This window comes from Bos mutus, chromosome 4 (assembly GCF_027580195.1).
Source record: "Bos mutus isolate GX-2022 chromosome 4, NWIPB_WYAK_1.1, whole genome shotgun sequence".
NCBI lineage: Eukaryota > Metazoa > Chordata > Mammalia > Artiodactyla > Bovidae > Bos > Bos mutus.
The window spans coordinates 109,386,764-109,413,069 of record NC_091620.1 but is presented as its reverse complement, the minus strand read 5'-3'; positions in this window follow the sequence as shown (position 1 = coordinate 109,413,069).

Here is a 26,306-nt window from a genome sequence, read left to right as displayed (position 1 = left end):
CCTCAAGGCGGGGCAAGGTAACTGTTCCACTTAATTTTACAGAGACAGAGAAAGTAAAACAAAATAAGAAGACAGAGGAATATGATTCAAATTAAAGAACAAGAAAAAAAAAATACCTGAGGAAGAAAATCTAATGAAACAGAGATAAATAATCTACCTGATAAAAATTCAAAGCAATAGTAATAAGAATACTAATTGAACAGAGAAAAGAATAGTTGAACACAGTGATAATTCTAATAAAGAACTATAAAAAACAAATAACTGGCCAGAACTGAAGAATATAGTAATTAAGATGAAAATATACTAGAGGAAATTAAAAGTGGTTAGGTGATACAGAAACAGTCTGGAAGATAGAATAATGGAAATCACCCAATAAGAGCAAAAACAAAAACAATTTTCTTAAAATGAGAATAGCATAAGGGACCTCTGAGACAATATCAAGCATAACAACATACACATTATTGGAGTCCCAGAAGAAGAGAGAATAGGGTTGAAAGTGTATTTGATGAAATTATGGCTGAAAATTTCCCAAACATAAAAAAGGACACATCGAGGTATAGGAGTTACAGAGCCCCAAACAAGATGAACCCAAAGAGACCCACACAAAGAAATATCATAATTAAAATGACAAAAGTTACAGAGAAAATTCTACAGGTAACAAGAGAAAAAAAAGAGTAACATACAAGGGCACCCCAAAAGGTTTTCAGCAGATATTTCGGGAGAAACTGTGTGGGTAAGACGGGAGTGGCATGATGTATTTAAAGTGCTGAAAGGAAAAGCCTATAACCTAGGATACACCACCTAGCAAGGTTATCATTCAGCACTGAAGGAGCAATAAAGAGCTTCTCAAACAAGCAAAACTTAAAATACTTCATCAGTACTAAACCCACCTTAAAAGAAGTGTTAAAAGTTCGTCTTTAAGTGAAAAAGAAAAGGCCACAAGATGAAATAGGAAATTATAGGAACGGAATAATCCCACTGGTAAAGGCAAATATATAGGGAAGGCTATGCATCGACCCCTTAAATAAGTTAGTATGAAGACTAAAAGACAAAAATAATAAAATCAACTATAATTACAGCAAACAGTTAAGGGACAGACAAAAAAGGTGTAAAATATGACATCAAAAACACAAAACACGGGGGGAGCAAAAAATGTAGCTTTAGAATCCACTTGACTGACAGTTGACTGACAATATATGCCTTTTAGCTGGAGTGCTTAGTCCAGTTACATTTAATATAATTACTGATATACTAGGTTTAGGTTATCTTTTGATATTTTCCCCTTCTGTCTTTTGTCCTTTATTCTGCCTTCTCTGCCTTCTTTTGGACTAATCAAGTATGCTTTTGTCGCTACTTTTGTTGTTTAGTCACTTACTCATATTTAGCTCCTCTACTGGCTTTGTATATTATTCATTTGATGGCTGACATAGAAACTGCAATATGTCTTTTCTTCCTTCATCACAGCTCATGACTGCGACAGGGCAAAGCACAGCACAGCTCCCTGTCTCTAGCGCACTTCAGTACTAGTGTTTATGTCTTCCAAAATATCATGTGATGTTTTCATCAACATATAGCAATTAAGTGTATGACTTTTTTCTGAGTTTTGTTTTTCCAGATAATTCCATTAATCATAGATTCCCATAAGTTTTTAAGAAAATCCTTTCTGATTTCTTCATGCAAGATATTATAGACATTTGCTTCATCAAGTCATCTTGCTTACATTACAGGTGTTGCATTCTTTTTCTGACACAAATACCATGTTTCCATCATGATTTACTGCAAAAAGGAAACCATCTAATGTCTGAAGTAAAAGCGATAAGGAGTCAGCCCTTAGTATCAGTAACTCCCTGTCCCGTAGATACATCAGCTTTCTGAACATCATCTTAATAATTCTTGAATGATTATACACTGAACTCACACTTTACCATGGCCTTACTAATGCACCAGACTTAGAGCAACCTTTTTCCCGCTTCTTGCCCTTTGTGCTACTCCCACCATATATTTTACTTCCACATGTTATAAGACCCAGAGACATTCTTACCATCATCACTGTGTAGTCAATGTTCTTTATGTTTACTTGTTCTGGTGGGCTTCATTCCTTCCTATAATTTCGTGCTTCATCATGAATCATTTTCCTTCTTGTGTTTCTTCTCATATATATACAAATTCTCTGAGTTTGTTTTTCTTTTGTAAAGTCTTTGTTTCATTATTAGTCTCCAGTATAGAAAAAAGGAAAACTGCATTGATATTGCAACGGACTGTAGACAATTGTGAATGCTAAGCTGAAGGATAAGTATTTTACTGAATAGGTAATGAAGAGCCCTAAAGAAGGCTGAGCACTAAAGAATTGATGCTTTCAAATTGTGGTGCTGGAAAAGACTCTTGAGGGTCCCTTGGACAGCAAAGCAATCAAATAAGTCAATCCTAAAGGAAATCAACCCTGAATATTCATTGGAAGGACTGATACTGAAGCTGAAGCTTCAATACTTTGGCCACCTGATGCGAAGAGCTGATTCATTGAAAAAGACCCTGTGCTGGGAAAGAATGAACGCAAAAAGGAGAAGATGGCAGCAGAGGATGAGACTGTTAGATAGCGTCACCAACTCAATGGATGTAAATGTGAGCAAACTCTGGGAGATAGTGAAGGACAGGAAAGCCTGGCGTTCTACCGTCCATAAGATCACAAAGAGTCAGGCATGACATAGCGACTAAACAACAACAAATGAAGAGACAGATGCTAAATTAGGCCATGCCAACTAAAACGGACTGGAATGGGTGAATTTAACTCAGATGACCGTTATATCTACTGCTGTGGGCAGGAATCCCTTAGAAGAAATGGAGTAGCCATTGTGGTCAACAAAAGAGTCCAAAATGCGGTACTCGGATGCAATCTCAAAAATGACAGGATGATCTCTGTTCGTTTCCAAGGCAAACCATTCAATATCATGGGAATCCAAGCCTATGCCCCAACCAGTAATGCTGAAGAAGCTGAAGTTGAACGCTTCTATGAAGACCTACAAGACCTTTTAGAACTAACACCCAAAAAAGATGTCCTTTTAATTATAGGGTACTGGAATGCAAAAGTAGGAAGTCAAGAAACACCTGGAGTAACAAGCAAATTTGGCCTTGGAATATAGCATGAAGGAGGGCAAAGACTAATAGAGTTTTCCCAAGAGAACGCACTGCCATAGCAAACACCCTCTTCCAACAACACAAGAGAAGACTCTACACATGGACATCACCAGATGGTCAACACCGAAATCAGCTTGATTATGTTCTTTGCAGTCAAAGATGGAGAAGCTCTATACAGTCAGCAAAAACAAGACTGGGAGCTGACTGTGGCTCAGATCATGAACTCCTTATTGCCAAATTCAGACTTAAATTGAAGAAAGTAGGGAAAACCACTAGACCATTTACATATGACCTAAATCAAATCCCTTATGATTATACAATGGAAGTGAGAAATAGATTTAAGGGACTAGATCTGATAGAGTGCCTAATGAACTATGGACAGAGGTTCATGGCATTGTACAGGAGACAGGGGTCAAGACCATCCCCATGGAAGAGAAATGCAAAAAAGCAAAATGGCTGTCTGGGGAGGCCTTACAAATAGCTGTGAAAAGAAGAGAAGCAAAAAGCAAAGGAGAAAAGGAAAGATATACCCTTTTGAATGCAGAGTTCCAAAGAATGGCAAGGAGAGATAAGAAATCCTTCCTCAGTGATCAATGCAAAGAAATAGAGGAAAACAACAGAATGGGGAAGACTAGAGATCTCTTCAAGAAAATTAGACATACCAAGGGAACATTTCATGCAAAGATGGGCTCGATAAAGGACAGAAATGGTATGGACCTAACAGAAGCATAAGATATTAAGAAGAAGTGACAAGAATACACAGAAGAACTGTACAAAAAAGAGCTTCACAATGAAGATAATCACGATGGTGTGATCACTGACCTAGAGCCAGACATCCTGGAACGTGAAGTCAAGTGGGCCTTAGGAAGCATCACTATGAGCAAAGCTAGTGGAGGTGATGGAATTCCAGTTGAGCTATTTCAAATCCTAAAATATGATGCTGTGAAAGTACTGCACTCAATATGCCAGCAAATGTGGAAAACTCAGGAGTGTCCACAGGATTGGAAAAGGTCAGTTTCCATTCCAATCCCAAAGAAAGGCAATGCCAAAGAATGCTCAAACTACTGCACAATTGCACTCATCTCACACGCTAGTAAAGTAATGCTCAAAATTCTTCAAGCCAGGCTTCAGCAATACGTGAACCATGAACTTCCAGATGTTCAAGCTGGTTTTAGAAAAGGCAGAGGAACCAGAGATCAAATTGCCAACATCTGCTGGATCATCGAAGAAGCAAGAGGGTTCCAGAAAAACATCGATTTCTGCTTGATTGACTAAGCCAAAGCCTCTGACTGTGTGGATCACAATAAACTGTGGAAAATTCTGAAAGAGATGGGAATACCAGACCATCTGACCTGCCTCTTGAGAAACCTATATGCAGGTCAGGAAGCAACAGTTAGAACTGGACATGGAACAACAGACTGGTTCCAAATAGGAAAAGGAGTACGTCAAGGCTGTATATTGTCACCCTGCTTATTTAACTTATATGCAGAGTACATCATGAGAAATGCTGGGCTGGAAGAAGCACAAGCTGGAATCAAGGTTGCCGGGAGAAATATCAATAACCTCAGATATGCAGATGACACCACCCTGATGGCAGAAAGTGAAGAAGAACTAAAGAGCCTCTTGATGAAAGTGAAAGAGGAGAGTGAAAAAGTTGGCTTAAAGCTCAACATTCAGAAAACGAAGATCAAGGCATCCGGTCCCATCATTTCATGGGAAATAGATGGGGAAACAGTGGAAACAGTGTCAGACTTTATTTTTTGGGGCTCCAAAATCACTGTAGATGGTGACTGCAGCCATGAAATTAAAAGACGCTTACTCCTTGGAAATTTATGACCATCCTAGATAGCATATTCAAAAGCAGAGACATTACTTTGCCAACAAAGGTCCGCCTAGTCAAGGCTATGGTTTTTCCAGTGGTCATGTATGGATGTGAGAGTTGGACTGTGAAGAAAGCTGAGCGCCGAAGAATTGATGCTTTTGAACTGTGGTGTTGGAGAAGACTCTTGAGAGTCCCTTGGACTGCAAGGAGATCCAACCAGTCCATTCTAAAGTAGATCAGCCCTGGGATTTCTTTGGAAGGAATGATGCTAAAGCTGAAACTCCAGTACTTTGGCCACCTCATGTGAACAGTTGACTCATTGGAAAAGACTCTGATTGGGGGCAGGAGGAGAAGGGGACGCCAGAGGATGAGATGGCTGGATGGCATCACTGACTCAATGGACGTGAGTTTGAGTGAACTCTGGGAGTTGGTGATGGACAGGGAGGCCTGGCGTGCTGCAATTCTTGGGGTCACAAAGAGTCGGACACGACTGAGCGACTGAACTGAACTGAACTGAACTGATGCTGTGCTTAGTTGCTCAGTCATGGCTAACTCTTTGCGACCCCCATGGACTGTTGCCTGCAGGCTCCTCTGTCCATGAGATTCTCCAGGCAAGAATACTGGAGTCGGTTGCCATGCCCTTCTCCAGGTGATCTTCCCAACCCAGGGATGGAACCCATATCTCCTACATTGCAGGCAGATTCTTTACCACCTTAGGCATGAGGGAAGCCCAAGAATACTGGAGTGGGTAAACTATCCCTTCTCCAGGGGTCTTCCCAGCCCAGGAATCAAACAGGGTTCTCCTGCATTGAAGGCAGATTCTTTACCATCTGAGCTACCAGGGAAGCCCAAATTAGGACATACAACAAGCTTTATGGTAAGTTACTGGCCCATTTAGTGGACAGAGAAACTAGAAGTAGGAAGACCAATTAGAAGGTTATCAAAAGCTATAGTAAGGATGCAAACTTTTGAAGGGGTCACCACAGGACTAGAAAAAAGTGAGCAAATCAAAGAGATGATGATAAGGAAGAATAGGTATGATTTAAGAACTACGTGGATATGGACAAACAAGAGAAAATGGCCAGTGAAACGATTCTCAGACGTCAACGCCAGTAACTAATAACTGCTGGTATTAACCAGTAAGTTAAAAGGAAAACTCAGATTGTCAAGGGAGATGAAATATCAGGTTTTAGAAGCTTGGGAATTTAGGTGGAAATTCCCAGAAGACATCTGGAAGTTTCATAGAAATTAGAAACAAAAATATAGGTCTGAAAGACATTTACTAGCTGCTGCTGCTAATTCGCTTCAGTTGTGTCCGACTCTGTGCGACCCCATAGACAGCAGCCCACCAGGCTCCCCCGTCCCTGGGATTTGAAAATACAAGTAGAATGGAATATAAGAATGGAGGCAGGGGGTACTTCCCTGATGATTCAGTAGCTAAGACTCTGCACTCCTAATACAGGGGGCCTGAGTTCAATCCCTGGTCAGGGAAATAGATTTCACATGTTGCAATGAAGATCAAAGATCCCATATGCTGCAACTAAGACCCCATGCAGCCAAATAAATAAATGAACATTTGTTTAATTACTTTATTCTATAACTGCAAATGTCAAATCATTATGCCCTACACTTGAAATGAACATAATTTGTACATCAACATTATTTCAATTTAAAAAAATACTTTTTTGAAAAAAAGAATGGGAGGATATGAAGAAGAATCTAGACAAGTTGTACCCCTCTCTTCTCATTCCACTGCCTCACCAATCCACCAATTCTTCTTCCATAGACTTTGCTCCATATACTAGGCTCAGCCTGTGATCAGCTGATTAAATCATCATCGATTTTATGCAAGATATTAAATAGATGACTGGTCCTTGGAAAACTTTCTAGGTTTAGTTTGTAACTGGCATGTGCTTCTTTGGAGATTTGATCATGAAATGATAAAAATCTGATAATGAATCATGTGCATGCAAGCAACTGCTTTTTTTATAGGCCTTAATTAAATGTTTATCAATGCTAACAATTAATTCTTTTTTCTTAATATTGCTATTGATTGCAGACTGGGAACGTCATGGGTTCCATAATAGCTTGCAGAGTATACATTGACACATCAAACTAAAGCAGTTATAACTTCAATTACTTAGGTAACCATCTGGGAAATGTCAGAATGTTTTAAGTATAGTTTGGTTCCCACTTGTATTTTCCTAGCAAACATCTAGATCCTTCATATTTTTTACATTAGCAAGTCAGAGTGTCTTCAAAGTCTCTCCACACATCATTTTCATTCTTATGGTGTTCAAAGGGCCAGTTCTAAGGCATTCTCTTCAAACTGCTGAGAGACTGGCTTATTTTCAATCCAAGAATGCACAATGATAGGAACTACATGGCACTGCCTTATCTAACATTCCTAATATATACCACAACTATTTAGCTAAGGTTTGTTGACTTGTCCCACTGACAAGTCAACACAAGTCAAAGCCCAAGTCATCAAAACAGTACCAGGCATTTGATTATAAGCAGGACTCAACACTCCCAGGTGTAATGTGTGACCAGACCACTCTACCGTATTTGATACATTCATGATTAACCTCCTTTGCAGCTGCCAGTTTGGAAGAGGCCAGCAGGAGCCTGTGAAGGGTCTTAAGTGAACTCTCGGCCACACTCCCCACAAGTCTGCTCTTATTTAGATAGCCGTGCAGATGGACATATCACAGACTGTGCTCTTGATATGAAAATGTGCCAAAAGGAGCAAGCAAATCTAACTTCAGTTTAGAATCAAAGGTAGGACTGCAGATATGAGCCAGGGCAGTGCAATGCTGAGCAGGCCGAGTGGAGAGACATTTAATGATTCATCTAACCAGGGGGTTTTCAGGAAGGATCCAAGAGCACTGGCCTCCGACACTCTTCATTTTTGCCACCAGCACTGCAAGCACTGAGACAAAAAGCACGGAGCAGGTAGTGGGCTAGAAGACAGAAGGATAATTGTAGTGTTGATTGGGCACCACCTGATTCTGTTCCCCTGAGGCTAGAGAAATTGTTTCCTTGAACTACATAAACTCATCTATTAAAATTATATCTGAGATAAGATAGTGGCATTCTTTTGGAGTCAAGTACAGTTCCTTTCAACAAATCTTCATGTCAGGACTTTTCTAAAGTTCTATGCCAGAGCTTCAGTGCTAAAATTGGGAAAAGATCCTGTATATAAAGATGCTCCTTAATAAATTACCTCCTAATAAAAGTTATTTGCCCCCTTTTTGAGCAACTTACCACGAGTGGAAATACCAAGAAATGACCTGCGATCCCCTCCCCAGCCATAATATTCAACAGCCTCTTCCAAGCCACCCCAAATAAATATACGATCCTAAGTAAACAACTGGGTTTGGTTACACAAATACTATAGGAAGTTCCCCTGTTCCCCTCCCTGACAGCCACCCCAAGCATGTCCTACATGGAAATTCTAGAACCATTGTGTACTCTTTCTTTTTCTTCTCTTTCCATCTCTGTATTTCTTAAAACTCCCTTATTCCAAATAGAAAACTGTAACTAGTTTCCTTCAAAATCTGGGAACAATATACTTACCAGGATGGGTCACCATGATTGGACTAACCCTCAGTCTTTCAAAGGTGAGGCTATAATTCCTGTAGTAACATAGCATAGTCCGGATATGCTTCAGATGTTGTCTCCCACCGGTAGCCTTGCTCAGAACCAGTCACCCAGCAGAAAGATGGGTACCAAGCAAGAAAGGACAAAGTTCCTCTGAGTCCCTATAGCATTTTATTTGTGTTATTAATATGTCATTTTACGTATTATATACAGCTTCCCAGGTGGCTCAGTGGTAAAAAAAAAAAATCTCCCTGTGACACAGGAGACCCAGGTTCAATCCCTGGGTCAGGAAGATCCATTGGAGAAGAAAATGGCAACCCACTCCAGGACTCTTGCCTGGAAAATTCCATGGATAGAGGAGCCTGGTGGACTATAGCCCCTGGGGTCACAAAAGAGTCAGACACAACTTAGTGACTAAACAATAACATGCATTATAGCAGAGATAATTATTATTATGCCATGTCTCTTCCTCGATTATAAGCTATCTGAGGGCAAAAATCCATAACATATTTATCATTATTTGATTACCTCTTCACACAAAGCTTAGCACACAGAAGTTATAAATATATGTGTGTTGAAAGAATAAATGTCATACATTAAGACTATCTCTTGTAAGAAGGAAACTCTACACCAAATTTGACAATCACGCCAACTGACTGTCTTTACAAAAAAGGGTAGGTAGAATAGAGATCTGATTTAGCTGAAAAGGAAGATGAGATAATGTGATGTCAAAAAAAAAAAAGAAAATGGAGAAAACAAATCTAGTTTTTTTTCTGAAATACCAGCTTTATGAACAAATGAAACTCATACATGTAGGCACACACTGTATGTTTCAAATCACCCATCAAGAGGTTTCCCTGGTGGCTCAGTGGTCAAGAGTCCGCCTGCCAATGCAGGAGACATGGGTTCAATCCTTGATCCAGGAGGATCCCACATGCCACGGAGCAACTGAGCTGGTGTGCCACAGCTGTTGAACCTGTGCTCCAAAACCTGCGAACCACAACCACTGAGCCCATGCGTGGCAACTCCTAAAGCCCCCACACCCTAGAACTCGCGCTCAGCGACCAGAGAAGCCACCACAATGAGAAGCCCGAGCACCACAACGAGTGGCCCCACCTCACCACAACAGAGGAATGCCCAACAGCAAGAGCCAGTACAGCCAAAGATAAATAAAATTATTTTTTTTTAAAGTACCCATCATGAATGTGATCATTCTGAAAGTTCTGGCCTTTCAAGGCTTGAGCGTGGAGAAGTGGACAAAGCTACTAGATGAGTCAGCATGTGATGAACTATCCATAATAGTCTGTCACCTTGGCTTCGTATGTCAGTGGGTCCATGGAGCATGGTGCAGGTGCACTGAGAAGAAATGAGAACTTAGTAGAGTCCTTAGGCTAAGTAGGTCTCCTGAGTGAGACGTCCCTGCTCCTACTTGGCTTCTTTCTCCAGCCTCCAGCACTGAAGCCAGTGATTGTCCATCCATCAGACCAACAGTGATTTCATGACAAGGTACCTCCCACCTATCATGGGAGCCACAAGTTGTCAGTCACCTCATTTAGGTGAATGCAGAGCAGGAACAGAGATCCAGATATAAAGAACAGACTTTGGACACAGCAGGGTGGGGCAGGTGGGAGGTAGGAAAGGGTGGGATTTAAGAGAGTAGCAGGGCAATACATACATTACCATATGCAAAATAAATAGCCAGTGGGAATCTGTTGTACAACACTAGGAACTCAGTGCCGTGCTCTGGTACAACTGAGAATTGGGATGGGATGGGGTTGGGGGGAGGTTCAAGAGGGAGGGGACATATGTATACTTATGGCTGATTCACACTGTATGGCAGAAACCCACATCCAAGGAGCGGCAGCTGCGCAGTTGCAGGAGGGCCGAGAGGAGCTACTCCACGTTCAAGGTCAGGAGGGGCGGCCGTGTGGAGATACCCCTCATCCAAGGTAAGGAGCAGTGGCTACGCTTTGCTGGAGCAGCCGTGAAGAGATACCCCACATCCAATGTAAGAGAAACCCAAGTAAGACAGTAGTAGGTGCTGACAGAGGGCATCACAGGGCAGACACACTGAAACCATAATCACAGAAAACTAGCCAATCTGATCACACGGACCACAGCCTTGTCTAACTCAATGAAACTAAGCCATGCCGTGTGGGGCCACCCAAGACAGGAGGGTCATGGTGGAGAGGTCTGACACAATGTGGTCCACTGGAGAAGGGAATTACAAACCACTTCAGTATTCTTGCCTTTAGAACCCCATGAACAGTAGAAAAGGCAAAATGATAGGATACTGAAAGAGGAACTCCCCAGGTCAGTAGGTGCCCAATATGTTACTGGAGATCAGTGGAGAAATAACTCCAGAAAGAATGAAAGGATGGAGCCAAAGCAAAAACAATACCCAGCTGTGGATGTGACTGGTGATAGAAGCAAGGTCCGATGCTGTAAAGAGCAATATTGCATAGGAACCTGGAATGTCAGGTCCATGAACCAAGGCAAATTGGAAGTGGTCAAACAGGAGAGGGCAAGAGTGAACATCAACATTCTAGGAATCAGCGAACTAAAATGGACTAGAATGGGTGAATTTAACTCAGATGACAATTATATCTATTACTGTGGGCAGGAATCCCTTAGAAGAAACAGAGTAGCCATCATGGTCAACAAAAGACTCTGAAATGCAGTACTTGGATGCAATCTCGAAAACAACAGAATGATCTCTTCATTTGATACAGTATTCATTTCACCGATAATCTAAAGTAAGCATGTTCTAAATCATCTGGGTAACCACACATAAACTGGAAATCCAGTTGAAATAGCATTCCACTTGGAATTCCAGTTGAGGCTATTTCAAATCCTAAAAGATGATGCTATGAAAGTGCTGCATGCAATATGCCAGCAAATTTGGAAAACTCAGCAGTGGCCACAGGACTGGAAAAGGTCAGTTTTCATTCCAATCCCAAGGAAAGGCAATGCCAAAGAATGCTCAAACTACCACACAATTGCACTCATCTCACATGCTAGTAAAGTAATGCTCAAAATTCTCCAAGCCAGGCTTCAGCAGTATGTGAACCGTGAACTTCCAGATGTTCAAGCTGGTTTTAGAAAAGGAAAAGGAACCAGAGACCAAATTGCCAACATCCGCTGGATCATCAAAAAAAGCAAGAGTTCCAGAAAAACATCTATTTCTGCTTTGTTGACTATGCCAAAGTCTTTGACTGTGTGGATCACAATAAACTGTGGAAAATTCTGAAAGAGATGGGAATACCAGACCACCTGACCTGCCTCTTGAGAAACCTATATGCAGGTCAGGAAGCAACAGTTCGAACTGGACTTGGAACAACAGACTGGTTCCAAATAGGAAAAGGAGTTCGTCAAGGCTGTATATTGTCACCCTGCTTATCTAACTTATATGCAGAGTACATCATGAGAAACGCTGGACTGGAAGAAGCACAAGCTGGAATTAAGGTTGCCGGGAGAAATATCAATAACCTCAGATATGCAGATGACACCACCCTGATGGCAGAAAGTGAAGAAGAACTAAAGAGCCTCTTGATGAAAGTGAAAGAGAGTGAAAAAGTTGGCTTAAAGCTCAACATTCAGAACACGAAGATCATGGCATCTGTTCCCATCACTTCATGGGAAATAGATGGGGAAACAGTGGAAACAGTGTCAGACTTTATTTTGGGGGGCTCCAAAATCACTGCAGATGGTGATTGCAGCCATGAAATAAAAAGATGCTTACTCCTTGGAAGGAAAGTTATGACCAACCTAGATAGCATATTAAAAAGCAGAGATACTACTTTGCCAACAAAGGTCTGCCTGGTCAAGGCGATGGTTTTTCCAGTGGTCATGTATGGATGTGAGAGGTGGACTGTGAAGAAAGCTGAGCACCGAAGAATTGATGCTTTTGAACTGTGGTGTTGGAGAAGACTCTTGAGAGTCCCTTGGACTGCAAGGAGATCTAACCAGTCCATCCTAAAGGAGATCAGTCCTGGGTGTTCACTGGAAGGACTCAGGCTGAAGCTGAAACTCCAGTACTTTGGCCATCTCATGCAAAGAGTTGACTCATTGGAAAAGACCCTGATGCTGGGAGGGATTGGGGGCAGGAGGACAAGGGGACGACAGAGGATGAGATGGCTGGATGGCATCACTGACTCGATGGACATGAGTTTGACTGAACTCCGGGAGTTGGTGATGGACAAGGAGGCCTGGCGTGCTGCAGTTCTTGGGGTCGCAAAGAGTCGGACACAACTGAGCGATTGAACTGAACTGAACTGATATAATATTATAAAGCAATTATCCTCCAATTAAAAATAAATAATTTTTTAAATCACAAAAAGATAAAAATTTTTAAATTACCTGGACAAAGGTAATCTGAGAAGTCACCTTAGTCCAAGAAATAGAAAAATTATTTGAATGTTGTATGACCTGAAATTAATGTGTTTTTGTTCACGCTGCTGTAACAAAATATTACTACAGACCAGTGGCTTACACAATACATACTTACCTTATCACACTTCTGGAGACTGAAAGGTCCAAGATCAAGGTATTGAGTGAGATCCCTCTTCCAGGATTGCAAATGGCTGCCTTCTTCTGAATCCTCATGTGGCAGAGAGAGATCATTTCCCTTTTGTCTCTTCGTATGAAGCATTAATCCCACTCAGGAGATTTCCACTCTCATGACTTAATTACATACCAAAGCTCCATCTCCAAATGCCATCGCATTGACGATTAGGGCTTCAACATCTGAAACGGGTTGGGAAGGGTGGGGTGCAAGGGAAACAGATGCAAACATTCAGTCCATAGCAGTGTGTGACTAAGTTAAAGGATTTTCCAATCTTAGTCATCAAGAGAAGGCTTTAGAAAGGTCTCTTCACTTTCACTTTTCACTTTCATGCTTTGGAGAAGGAAATGGCAACCCACTCCAGTACTCTTGCCTGGAGAATCCCAGGGACAGAGGGGCCTGGTGGGCTGCCATCTATGGGGTGCCAGCCCATAGAGTTGGACATGACTGAAGCAACTTAGCAGCAGCAGCAGCAGCTACTGCTCAAAATTGGTCCTTTATGATCTGAAAATCAGTTCACTGGAAGAAGCCAAGAGTACAGAATATAAGCCTTCCTTGGTTCCTTCCCAGGATATCCGACCACACTTAAGAATAATTAGTAAACAATTATAAATAATTAGAAAATGAAATAACACTCTGACTTTGGCCTCTTTCTCCAGCATCCAATATTTGAATTTCAGTGACCATTCACAAAACCAACAGAATCATAGGTAATTTATCCTCCCTGAACACAATGTTTTATCACACACAAGTCTCTCCTCTCCCAAATAAGACAGGAAACGGCTGAATCTCAACGTTTTCAATCTTTTGCTGACCCATGTAAAATGAATTTCTTTTTCTTGAGGATGGTCTTGATCTTGTATGAAGGTCAGGAAGCAACAGTTAGAACTGGACATGGAACAACAGACTGGTTCCAAAGAGGAAAAGGAGTACGTCAAGGCTGTATATTGTCACCCTGCTTATTTAACTTATATGCAGAGTACATCATGAGAAACAGTGGGCTGGAGGAAGCACAAGCTGGAATTAAGATTGCTGGGAGAAATATCAATAACCTCAGATATGGGAGAAGGCAATGCAAACCCACTCCAATACTCTTGCCTGGAAAATCCCAGGCAAGAGGGATTGGATGGATGGAGGAGCCTGGTAGACTGCAGTCCATGGGGTCGCTAAGAGTCGGACACGACTGAGCGACTTCACTTTCACTTTTCACTTTCGTGCATTGGAGAAGGCGATGGCGGCCCACTCCAGTGTTCTTGCCTGGAGAATCCCGGGGATGGAGGAGCCTGGTGGGCTGCCATCTATGGGGTCGCACAGAGTCGGACACAACTGAAGTGAATTAGCAGCAGCAGCATACAGATGACACCAACTTTATGACAGAAAGTGAAGAAGAACTAAAGAGCCTCTTGATGAAAGTGAAAGAGGAGAGTGAAAAAAGTTGGCTTAAAGCTCAACATTCAGATAACTAAGATCATGGCATCCAATCCCATCACTTCATGGCAAATAGATGGGGATATAGTGTTAGATTTATGACCAACCTGGACAGCATATTAAAAAGGAGAGATATTACTTTGCCAACAAAGTTCCATCTAGTCAAGGCTATGGTTTTTCCAGTGATCATGTATGGATGTGAGAGGTGGACTATAAAAGAAAGCTGAGCACTGAAGAATTGATGCTTTTGAACTGTGGTGTTGGAGAAGACTCTTGAGAGTCCCTTGGACTGCAAGGAGATCCAACCAGTCCATCCTAAAGGAGATCAGTCCTGGGTGTTCATTGGAAGGACTGATGTTGAAGCTGAAACTCCAATACTTTGGGCACCTGATGCGAAGAGTTGACTCATTTGAAAAGACCCTGATGCTGGGAAAGATTGAGGGCAGGAAAAAGGGATGACAGAGGATGAGATGGTTGGATGGCATCACTGACTCGATGGACATAGGTTTGGGTAGACTCCAGGAGTTGGTGATGGACAGGGAGACCTGGCATGCTGTAGTTCATGGGTTCACAGAGAATTGGACATGACTGAGCGACTGAACTGAACTGTTCAATGAATCTTAAATCTAGTCCAGTGAGCACAATTTCACATCATAAGCCAAACATAGTACTGGTCAAGAAGAACACCTACATAAATGATGGAGTGAAAACCTTTAAGATAATGGTTAACAAATAAGAAATAATTTTCTAAGAAATTCTAGAAAAGAAATGCAAAATATATGCAGCTTGAGCATATTTTCCTTTAACCCTTTCCCAGAAATAAATTAATTGAAAAAGTAACTGTCAAGTGTCATCTAGAGTCAGAGACAATGAAACGCCACCTCTAAGAATAACCATGAGTGGCAAAGTCCCTGGAGGGATTTGAGGAGCCAAACAAGTTTATTTCGCATCATTTAATGCCAGCAAACTAAACATGAACACTAAAGTGTGAAAGAAAATTCTTAAGCTGATTTCAAATCATAGGCATATGTTTGGCTGGAAAAACACATTGAGGAACAAACACTTCAAAGGAAAATCCTTTAGAAATGGAATCACTGGCACTAGACCCACAGCCTGTTAAATTGTTTGACCAAAAAGACTGCTTCAAGAATCCGCAGCTCTTTACTCCTATAACCAAAGCAGGAATATTTGGAAGCAGTCCTGAAACCATAACTTGACTTGCGACACAATCCCTTTTCCATAACTCTGGCCAAACAGTCTAACTCTCTAAGGAACTAAGAAGCAAGCAGCCTCTTGTTCTTGATGTATCCAAGTAGAAAGGAGTTCCCAGATGTAATTGTGATACAAATAGCATGCAAAACTACTCCACAGAGGCAACACTAGCTTTGATAGTCATTGTATTACCAGTTTTGTTATTTTCTTGTAGGCTCATTTATACCTCACCTTTCAGATGAGTCTGTATTTGTGTGTGTACATATACCCACATATGTATAACAAAAACTTCAATTCAGGACTTAAAATCAGTGACAACTTTTAAACCACTTGAGGGAAAGTTTGAGGAAATTTTGTCTTTCTTTTGTTCCACAAAGTACACATGTAATTCTCTATGTTTATGGAATAAGCTTAGATGGAAGAAGGCAAATAGTAGAGGATCAGAATAAATTCTCATCCAGACAGTCTTAGTTGGAATATAAATTATAGTTTTGGACATAAATTATACATAGAAAAACCATTATTTACATATATGCATATTTCTGGGTGTTTATATTCTTCATAAAATGAGTATAAGAGGGGACAATTCTCATATCCTTAGGTGGCAGCAGCATTGAAAGCATTTAGTAATAAATAATCTTCAGAAGTTTTTCAGAACCAATTGTTTTCCAGTAGGAGATCCAACCAGCCCATTCTGAAGAAGATCAGCCCTGGGATTTCTTTGGAAGGAATGATGCTAAAGCTGAAACTCCAGTACTTTGGCCACTTCATGCGAAGAGTTGACTCATTGGAGAAGACTCTGATGCTGGGAGGGATTGGGGGCAGGAGGAGAAGGGGACGACAGAGGATGAGATGGCTGGATGGCATCACTGACTCGATGGACGTGAGTCTCAGTGAACCCTGGGAGTTGGTGATGGACAGGGAGGCCTGGCGTGCTGCGATTCATGGGGTCGCAAAGAGTTGACACGCCTGAGCAACTGATCTGATCTGATGTGTATTAAGTTCTCCTTTCATTCAGCTATGAATTAGGAAATGTACACCCCACCAAGAAAAGTTTTCCGTGATGCTAAGTAGCTTCACTATTATCTTCTACACAAAAGCACATGGCGTTTTCTATTTTACTTTCCACCAGATTGTGAGAGGAAGTTTTCTCCTTCTACAGCTCACATGAGTGTTCATTCATCCAGGCTGCTCTGCTTTCTGCCTTGCTCTCTGGCAGGTCTCAGACCTGAAGAAATTTAAGGCATCAAAAACTTGAGATAAGAACTTCTGGGAGTCAAACAGCCTCACCCCTGGTGTTCAGAAGCACTAGTGTTTTGGGGGGCCAAAAACAGCATAGGAAAGGGGATACCAACAATGGATGCACTGCATGCCAGAAGAGAAAAGCCCCTTCAAAACAACTGTTTACATAAAGCACAATGAGACTCCCTCACTACCATTACCATCACCTTCCAAAGACTGTCTCTTGATGTTCGCTTATTACTCAAAACTGCAATCACTGTCTTGGAATCCATCATTCTTTTCCCTACCTGGATAACATCTAAAGGGCTATCATGACAGGACCTCTTTCTGAACCCAGTTAGATAGCATGAGAGGTGGTTCTACTTCTGCCAAAAGAGCTGAAGAGCAAAGGGGAATAATTCAGGGGTTATATAAGACATTTGTAACCCAGGTTTGCTCTGACTTTCCATTCTCAAGACTAGACAATGTAAAGTGACACAAACTTTAGCTATTCTCATTATACTCCTAGGTTATCACATCTCGGTCACCATCAGTGGCATGTCTCAGCAATAGTTGTAAAAATGTAAACCTCTCTGACTTTTGCTTTTCAGAATTTTTGAAACTAAAAAGCAACTTACTCTAGAAAGAATGAAGATAAAGACCAAATGGCAAATGAAATAAGCTATGTTACAGATACTTTCTTCAGCTTAACATTAATGTCTTTGTCTTCTTTACTAAACTTCAAAGATCTCACATGTCCCTTCTTCCTTGCCCAATCCTTTTCCATCACCCTACACTACCCTACCCTCAAGTTGGAATAAATCCTGTCCTTCGTTATGTTCCCATAACATTTTGCTCAAATGCTGATCACATCCTGCTCTAGCTGTGCCATAAGTGCATGTGTGTGTGACCCGCCCTGTGCGTGGTAAGTCGCTTCAGTCGTGTCTGACTCTTTGTGACCCTTTGGACTACAGCCCACCAGGCTGCTCTGTCCACGGGATTCTCCAGGCAAGAACACTGGACTGGGTTGCCATGCCCTCCTCCAGGGGATCTTCCTGATGCAGATATCGAACCCACGTCTCTTACATCTCCTGCACTGGCAGCCCCAGGTTCTTTTCCACTAGCACCACTTGGGAAGCCCCTGATCTCCCTCACTGGAGAGCAAACTGGTTGAGATCAGAGAATAAGTTTCATTTTCCAATTTTTCTTGCCAATGTAAGAAATAAATATTTATTCGAAATGTTTATTTCAAATGTTGCCATTTGAATGCTTGTTGGATTAAAATCATATGAAGATAACTAAAAGTCCTGAAAATAGTTGAATCCCTATTGCCTATATAGGATATTTATTATGAAGTTGAAAAATGTCCACATGTAAAGTCTGTAGCAAAAATTGTGAGAGTAACAAATGAATCAGGAGAATGACAGATTAGAAATTGCTTTCTTTTTCCTTAGGAAGGACACACTATCATATTTAGAAGCCAATATAAACATCCTGTTATCCATGTGAATGACAATCTATTAACATCGGACTGCATGGAGCCTTTCTGAAGTAAATGGGTACAAATATAGAGAAAGAGTTTAGAGCAAGGGTTCAAAATAAGGACTCTGAACTTAAAAGGTCTCCCTATGGCTAACATGGGGAATACTTGAGCAACAAAATAAATAAATACAGTAATAGATATAACCCATAGAATAAAATAAGAAGTCATGTAGTCTCTGTTGATATAAATAATGACAGCACTTTCTTGCAATGACATTCCACTAATAATTGTAGAAAAAATGGTGGGAAAATCACCATACAGCAAACACCACTGTTACAACTGTTTCAGGCAACTATCATTAACAGATGCTAAAATGCAAGGCAAGAGTATGATGAGAAATAGAAAATTTGTCTCAAAATGTAATTTGACAGCAAAGAATGAGATTTCTTTAACAAATAAAACTCTACCTTCAGTGAGTGGTCCTGTAATATTGCCTTGAAAGACTGTGTTTACTCACTCTTGTTTGGTACACTTTTTTAAACTACACTTTCAAATGTCAAAGGCAAAAATGGTGTATTTTCAAATCTGGCAGACACCACATTTACCAAATGATCAAACATCACCAGTGATAGGCAAATCAAAATCCTATATCTCTGATATGATTTACAACCCAAATTGAAGGCCATTCAATGAAATAATTGGCCAATACTCTTAAAAAGTGTCATGAGCATTAAAGACCAAAAAAAAAAGGGTATCAGGAACTTCCTAGATTGAAGGAAACACTATAACTAAATGCTTGAGTGAGTTTGACTGTTAGATTCTTCGTATAAGTGGTTATCCTGCAGCATTTATCTTTCTGTGTCTGGTTTATTTCACTCAGCCTAATATCCTCCAGTTTCATCTATGTTGTTGCAAATGGGAGGATTTCCTTCTTTCTCATGGCAGAATAACATGTGTACATGGCCGGTAGAAATATCAACAGCCTCAGATATGCAGATGATACTACTCTCATGGCTGAAGAGGAACTAAAGAGCCTCCTAATGAATGTGAAAGAGAAGAGTGAAAAAGTTGGCTTAAAACTCAACATTCAAAAAACTAAGATCATGGCATCCAGTCCCATCACTTTATGCCAAATAGAAGGGGGAAAAGTGTTGTTTTCTTAGGCTCCAAAATCACTGTAGATGGTGACTGCAGCCATGAAATTAAAAGATGTTTACTCCTTGTAAGGAAAGATATGACAAACCTAGACAGTATATTAAAAGGCAAAGACGTCACTTTCCAACACAAGTCTGTCTAGCCAAAGCTATGGTTTTTCCAATAGTCATGTGTGGATGTGAGAGCTGAACCATAAAGAAGGCTGAGAGCTGAAGAATTGATGTTTTCAAATTGTGGTGTTGGAGAAGACTCTTGAAGAATTCCCTGGACTGCAAGGAGATCAAACCAGCCAACTGAAAGGAAATCAGTCCTGAATATTCATTGGAAGGACTGATGCTGAAGCAGAAGCTCCAATACTTTGGCCAACCAGATGCAAAGAACCAACTCAGGAAAAACCCTGATGCTGGGAAAGACTGAAGGCAAAAGGAGAAGGGAGAAGCAGAGAATGAGATGGTTAGCTAGCATCACCAACTCAATGGACATGAATTTGAGCAAACTGTGGGAGACAACGAAGGACAAGGAAGCCTGGCGTGCTGCAGTTCACGGGGTCTCAAAGAGTGGAACATGACTTAGTGACTGAACAACAACAACGACGGTGTGTACACACACACAAACACACCACATTCTCTTTATCTATTCCCGTAGTCGATAGAGTTAAGTTGCTGCCACATCTTGGCTATTGCGAATCATGCTGCAATGAACATGGGAATATAGATACCTCTTGGAGATACTGATTTCATTTCTTTAGGATATATAGATACAAGTGGGATTGTTGGATCAAATGATAGCTCTATTTTTTAGTTTTTTTTGAGGGCTCTGCACACTATATTCCAGAGTGACGGCACTAACTTATATTCCCACCAATAGTGTACAAGGATTCCTTTTTCTCTGCATCCTTGCCAACATTTGTTATCTCTTGTCTTTTTTGATAAAGCCATTCTAACTATTATGAGGTGATATTTCATTGTGGTTTTGATTTGCATTTCCCTGATCAGCAATATTGAACACTTTTTTACCTGCAAGCCACTTGGGAAAATGTCTATTCAGTTCCTATGCCCAATTTTTAATTGTTTATTTGGTTTTTTGGTATTGAATTGTGTGAGTTCCTTATATTTTTTGGATAGTAACTCCTTATCAGATAGATAGTTTGCAAATACTTTTTCCCACTCAAATGGTTACATTTTTATCTATTTTATTTTTTGATTGTTTCTTTTGCTGTGCAGAAGTTTTTTAGTTTGATGTAGTCCAAACTGTCTACTTTTGTTTTTGTTGCCAATATTTTTTGTGTCATATCCAAGAACTCATTACCAAGACCAATGTCAAGAAACACTTTCACCTATGTTATCTTCTAGTTTTACGCTTTTGAGGCTTATGTTTATGTCTTTAATTCACCTTGAGTTAATGTTTGTGTATTTTGTAAAATAAGGATTCGATTCCATTTTCTGCATGTGGATGTCCAATTTTCCTAACACCATTTATTGAAGAGACTCTCCTTTTCCCATTGTGTATTCTTGGCACCCTTATCTAAGATAAGTTGATAATATATGCCTGGGTTTATTCCTGGGCTCTCAATTCTTTATTTTTTAATTCTTATTTTTATTTGGAGGATAACTGCTTTACAAGGCTGTGTTGGCTTCTGCCATACAACAAAGTGAATCAGCCGTAAGTACACATATGTCCTTTCCCTTTTGAATCCCCCTCCACTCCCCACCCCTTCCCACCCCTCTAGGTTGTCGCAGCATACTAGGTTGAGCTCCCTGTGTTATACAGTAACTTCCTACTAGCTATCTGTGTAATCTACGGTAACGTATATGTTTCAACACTACTTTTTCAATTTGTCCCACCCTCTCCATGCGGAGAAGGCAATGGCACCCCACTCCAGTACTCTTGCCTGGAAAATCCCATGGACGGAGGAGCCTGGTAGGCTGCAGTCCATGGGGTTGCTAAGAGTCGGACACGACTGAGCAACTTCACTTCTCTTCACTCCATGCCCCACCGTGTCCCAAACCTGTTTTCTATGTCTGTGTCTCTATTCCTGCCCTGCAAATAGATTCATCAGAACCATTTTTCTAGATTCCATGTATATGCTTTAATATGCAATGTTTGTTTTTTTCTCTTTCTGACTTACTTCACTTTCAGTAATACTGGGCTCTCAATTCTTAATGACTTCATGCTTTTCCAAAAAGTCAGCCTCCCCTCAAAAGTTATTCAGATATGCTAACAGATTTAAAAAAAAATTTCACAGCCTTCCAAAAATAATAAGTGAATTATTGAAATAAGTAGATATTTTCCCCAGGAAAAGCACTTTGAAGTAACCATATTTTACATATGTAGATTATGAATTAAGTTTTTCAAAACTCAGAATTTAGACATTTTGTATCTCAGTTGTAAACAGTAAACTTTATGAACCAGATGAATAGCAGTTTCTGCCTTTTTGTACTGACAGCATACAATTGCTGTTCTTTATTTGATTTGAAGATACATAATGAAACCTAAACATTTTCAAACAAATATTTCTTTTTATGTTTCAATACATTTAGTGTTTTGTTTTTGTTCTTTTTGTTTTGAGTTTTGTTATTGTTTTGTCTTGTTTTGCTTTGCCTCTAAAAAGTGTGCAGTACCTATCTGGCTCGCTGGCAGGACTCTGAAATTTCACAAAACCTGAGGTGAAAATCGCAATCCTGAACTAAGACTCCAACAACACAGGATTATAAAAAGTCTGGTATTATTTCAAGTCAGGATTTTCTTCTATATTCAATTTCACCCAAAGTCAAGTATTAGTCAGTCTTCACCTTTCATACAGCAGAAAGGCGATTTGATTAATATGATTTCTTTGTAGAAAAATCTAAGAAGATTAAGGCACAGTGATAAAGGTAAAGCATGCCCTCTCTCCACGACATTCCTCAGCACTATACAGAGGTCTGCGGATCTTGCCAGTCATTAGACTGTTCACGCTAGCTGCATGTGGAAGAGGAAAAAATCTATCATTGGGGAGAACTTCCATTTTCTCTCACATTTTAGTTTCCATCTCATGAACAGGTCAACAAATCTGGAGGTTGGTATTGATTTCACTCTAACTAAGCAAGAAAGTGCATTTGCATCAAGCAAATATTTGCAGATCATTTTCCCCCCATCCACCCCACCCCTGCTTTGGGGGTTATGTTTTGTGATAGTCTCAAAGGAAAAAAATTAAAGTGTTCTAAATGACTTCTGTACTCAGTGAAGCACGATGCAAAATAAATCTAATTGGGGTGGTTTCCATTAACGATTTTCCATGTGTACATTCTGAAAACGTAATACTGACCAGGAGGAATAATTTTCTCCTTTTCTGATATGTGGAAGTGAATTCAAGTCTAGCTAAAACATATATGTGTGTGTGTGTGTGTGTGTGTGTATACTTATATATACATACATATATACACTATATATAAACTTAAATATGAATTTTAAATGTCATTTACCTCTTCTACTTTTACTTTATATGTTTGTGTGAATATATATATAGAGAGAGAGAGAGAGAAAGAAAGAATAAAATGAAAGTCCCCTTCCCCAGGGCTTCTCAGCTTTTAGAATATGGGTATTATACACCCACTGCTTTGCTCAAATGCAGACTATTTGAGAACATGATAGATGAGGGAGTAAATTACTTTCAGTAGACCATTTCCAACATTGTTTTTTCCTCAGACTAGCACATGTCAATTTGATGGATATGAATCTGAAGATTCAATTTCAATAGAAAAGGTTACAGGGTCAGAATTCACTGTGTACCGCCTCCACATCTCAGCAGCCCAGCTGAGACATTTCAGTGCTCACAACTTAAAGAGCCCCTGCTGCACCCGTCAGGGGCCTCTCCATCCCAAGCCTCTCTTCAGAAATCTGACAGGCCATGCAATGACCGAAAAAGACATAAAACTTACCTTATTTCTTAAGCAGGGCAGTGAGGGGGACTGAGAAACTTGCTATTTAACATCCAAATGATCAAATGCAATTTACACTTTATATGATGACACAAAGACTTAGCTCTTGACTTTGGAAGCATTGCAGATTTTTAAACAACTTTTTTTTTACCTGTTTTCACCATCTTTACAGCATAGTAGAATATAATGCTATTATGTTAATTAAATAGTCAGATACTCCTACTACTCCCAGTTTTGACATGAATCCTAGAATAGGTAAAATGGAAAAAAAAAAAAAAAAACATAATATAACTCATCATAGAAAAAGTAATGTGGTTATTTGAATAGAAAGGATTAAGTATCTGTCCCCAGGTAAAATCTCAAGTTTTTACTATTAATATCATAAGGAAAAGATATATAAAATCAAGAGTTAGCATTTTTAATAGAGAAACAGTAACAAGCAGAGAACTGACTCTTTGGAAAAGACCTGATGCTGCCATACAGTGCACTCCTTACTGTATTTGATTTTTTCACTCAACAATGCACTTGGGTTGGCTTGTTGCTTCATGCCATTGTGTGTAGCAGTGACCGTTCATTCTCCTTGCTATGAGTACATCAGAGAGTATATCATTGTATGAGTATCTCTCAACTTATTTATCTATTCCACTGTTTGATGAACCAGAGCGAGCTTTTAAAAATGTAGATAAGATCAGGTAACTTCCCTAAGCAAAACTCTTCACCTGCTTTCTATTGCATTTAAAAGATCCTAAGTTCTTGGCTTAAAGCTCAACATTCAGAAAACTAAGATCATGGCATCTGGTCCCATCACTTCATGGGAAATAGATGAGGAAACAATGGAAACAGTGTCAGACTTTATTTTTGGGGGCTCCAAAATTGCAGATGGTGATTGCGGCCATGAAATTAAAAGACACTTACTCCTTGGAAGAAAAGTTATGACCAACCTAGATACCATATTCAAAAGCAGAGGCATTACTTTGCCAACAAAGGTCCATCTAGTCAAGGCTATGGTTTTTCCAGTGGTCATGTATAGATGTGACAGTTGGACTGTGAAGAAGGATGAGCACCAAAGAATTGATGCTTTTGAACTGTGGTGTTAGAGAAGACTCTTGAGAGTCCCTTGGACTGCAAGGAGATCCAACCAGTCCATTCTAAAGGAGATCAGCCCTGGGTGTTCTTTGGAAGGAATGATGCTAAAGCTGAAACTCCAGTACTCTGGCCACCTCATGTGAAGAGTTGACTCATTGGAAAAGACTGATGCTGGGAGGGATTGGGGGCAGGAGAAGAAGGGGACAACAGAGGATGAGATGGCTGGATGGCATCACCGACTCGATGGACATGAGTTTGACTGAACTCCAGGAGTTGGTGACAGACAGGGAGGCCTGGCGTGCTGCAGTTCATGGGGTCGCAAAGAGTCAGACACGACTAAGCGACTGAACTGAACTGAACTGAACTGAAGTTCTTACCACGGTACTAACCCACCCCGCCCACTTACCTTCCCACAGTCCCAGCTTCTATAATTCCATGGCTCTAGCCACACAGTCCTTATTTCTGTTTCTTCTCTGTTACATACTAAGCTCTTTCCCAACACACAGCCTTCACACAGGCTAGTCACTTTCTGGAATGTTCTCCTTGACCACAACCATTGCGTTCTCCACCCAACCAAATCAAGACCAAATACAGGGCTGGCTCTAACTCAGCTTATAACAAGGTCATCTTTTCAAATGTGCCTTCCTTAACCTTAACCTCTTCCTACAAATACCTCCTCACTCTATTTTACACTACCCTGTTTGTTTCACTTTGACTTTTCACTTAAGCTCTGAGCAAAAAAAATAGTAAGGATATAATGCCTTTTATTTGCAGAAGACAGAAACAGTTATTTTTAAATCGTAGCTCCAATGAGGGGGGGAAAGGGAGATTTAATATCCAGTGTGTGCTCACTTGTCTCTGATTCTTTGCAGCCCCATGGAGTATGGTCCACCAGGCTCCTCTGTCCATGGAATTTTCCAGGCAAGAATACTGGAGAGGGTTGCCATTTCCTTTTCCAGAGGATCTTCTCAACCTCAGAAACGAACCCACATCTCTTGCGTCTCCTGCATTGGCAGGTGAATTCTTTACCACTAGGGCCACCTGGAGCGGTTACAGTCAAACCTCAATTCATGGAATCAGTTCAATCAATGTAATAGAAACACTGTTCTCACTCATTTAGAGAGATGTCTCCTTACTGCAACCTCCAAATTCCTAACTAAACTTTTAAGGTGCCTTACAACACACCTTGTGGGAGTATTCCCTGCAAACCAAGTGGCACTAACCTCCCACAAAACCCTAAACAAAGAGTTCCAAGAACAATTCTTAAGTAGGCTGATAAGGAGTCTGGGGCCCTGAAGGAGGAATGGGTACAGGGTTCTCAAGGAGGAGAAAGGGGTCCAGCATTCTGGAGGAGAAGTAAAGGACAAACTTTTCTTTCTACATTCCTTTGTCTTAGTCACAAAAGACACTTTTTCTTTAAGCCCAGAGCTAATGATCAGACAAAAAAACAATTCATCTTGCTCAAGGGTGTTTCTCCTTAAGCTCTGTACTAATGATTATATAACAACAATGTAACTTGCTTGAGGACCTTTCTTCTTCTTAACAAGAACCTTCTGACTAATCTTGCTTTCTTAAGATGTATGTTGTGGGAGTGGATCTGGTAAAAGTATATAAGGCCTTGATAAGACTACCAACTTTAGCCATGGGAATAAAGACTTTATTTTGGGGGCTCCAAAATCACTG